General features: G+C 51.8%; 1 protein-coding gene across 1 annotated transcript in view; it reads left to right on the top strand.

Annotated features, from left to right (window-relative positions):
• Positions 1–53: 53 nt before the first annotated feature.
• The window catches only part of MFAP3L (microfibrillar associated protein 3 like), a 99966-nt gene continuing 98162 nt past the window's right edge, over positions 54–1857 (top strand). The window contains exon 1 of the mRNA XM_019521778.1: positions 54–1281. The gene's annotated coding sequence lies outside the window, so the exon portion shown is untranslated. The remainder of the gene's footprint in view (positions 1282–1857) is intronic.

The following is a 1857-nucleotide window of genomic DNA, read 5'->3' as shown; positions in this document are numbered from 1 at the left end:
CTTTTGTACAAAGTGAAGCAACTTTAACAACAGAAACCAGAATATCCTACCAGCACTCACCTGAGAGATTTCTAGTCCTACTCCAAATACAGAGGGGATTTAAAGTGTGTTTCCCACCTTTCAGGTGACTGCCCTAAACATCAGACTTCTGGATGTGGGGAAAAGTCACCAGCACCAGAAACGTATATAACTATTGTGTTTAGACAGCATCTCTACTGGATTTGAAAGGTCTCAGTGGCACCAAAAAGCTGGATTGCAGGTATCTAAAGAGACAATTAGGTGTCTCAGTCACTTTGTGGATTTAGCCCAACATTAACAGAGCCTTGCCAGGCAACTGGAAAGGAAAGTTCTGAATATTATTTCTCAGCCCCTTCATTTTGCACTACACCATTACTGCAGTGCTCTTTAGCCTGACAATATAATTGAGAAGAGACGCAGTGTCGTGATTCCAATTTGCAATGCATAACTGTATTGTTCTGTAACTCGAAGAGGAGTTAAAATGGAATAAATTATCCCAGATAAGAAAAAGATATTATCTATAAAGAAGATGCATTTTCACAAGGTGGATCGGATGTTAAATCACCTTCAAACAGACCTTAAGAGACTAAGCCTTCAGTGGTGCTTATTTGCATCCCGACTCAAATTCCTCCTTTTGTCCCAAAAGATGGAGACAATTTGTGAAGCACTCAAGTTTTAGACTTTTTGAAACATAGCTATCTTTTTAAGGGAATGAGAAAGTGTGAAAGATTCATTAGGACGATATTGTCTGACTTCTGTCAATCACATGAAGCAGGAAAGCAGTGTTGTCAACGCTCTTCTCTCAAACCAAGTAATAATCCACTGGCATCGCCTTTTGCTAGAGGCACAACCTATTACACTGTGCCTCCCCCCGGAAGATGTGATCCCCTAATCGCTTGATACTCCCTTCTGTGACCTTCACTAGGAAGGTGGACGAGAAGAAGCCGGGCAACTCGACGCGTTTTCACAGCAGCCTGGTTCTATGCCGAGCATGCTCAGTGCTGCTCTGACCTACTTTTGCCTGCTGAAGTCTGGAGTGCTCCGGCAGCTGCTCAGCTGTGTGAGAGCGAGCCGGTGCGGCTGTCTTCGGCAGCGGCTCTTGGAATGTGGCTGCACCTCAACGTTCCACGATCGAACGTCTCGACAGCTGAGCGTTCCACCATCGAACGCAGCTGAGATCGCCCGCGGCTGGCCCGCGCGTGTGCTACGGGGAGAGCACTGACTGAGGAGGACGGCAACAGCCGCAGCGGAGCCACCTCTCTCGTAAGCATTTCCCAGGGCTTCGCTTCAGTTTCTTCTGCCTTCGCTATACGGGTGAAGGCGAAAGGCTGCGCGGCAGCCTCCGGCAGAGCCGCACGGGGAGAGCGCACCGGATCTCGGGGGCACCCGCATTAGTGACAGCAGGGAAAGGAGCAGAAGAGCCGTTGCTCCCGGGGGAGGGAGGGATCGGCATGCAGCTGGAGGCTGGATTTATTCCTGCAACTTTTCCGTGCCTGCAGAGCGTGTCCTCAGCACCGCGGTGGGGGGGGGGGATTACAGTAAACTGCTGTCCGGAAGCCCCGGGGAAGCACGTAGGACGGTGTGAGGGGCCGGGAGGAGACAGCATGACCGGCTGTCTGCTCTCCTCTTGGGCTCCAGCCTGCCGCTGGTGATATGCCAGGCGAGAAGGGAGCCCCGGCCCAGCTGTGCCAGGAGGGGGAGCCTGACTCCTAGCTCCGGGAGGCCTGGGGAGCCTCAAAATCAGAGGTGGTGGGGTCCTCCACCTGCCCTCTCTGCGGCGGTTTGTGGAAGAGATCCTACAGCTGCCACCCAAGAAAATGAGTTTGGGGGGAGCGTCTT

Source organism: Gavialis gangeticus, unplaced genomic scaffold (assembly GCF_001723915.1).
Source record: "Gavialis gangeticus isolate Ggan-Ray unplaced genomic scaffold, GavGan_comp1, whole genome shotgun sequence".
Classification (NCBI taxonomy): Eukaryota; Metazoa; Chordata; order Crocodylia; family Gavialidae; genus Gavialis; species Gavialis gangeticus.
This window is presented reverse-complemented; position numbering and strand designations above follow the sequence as displayed.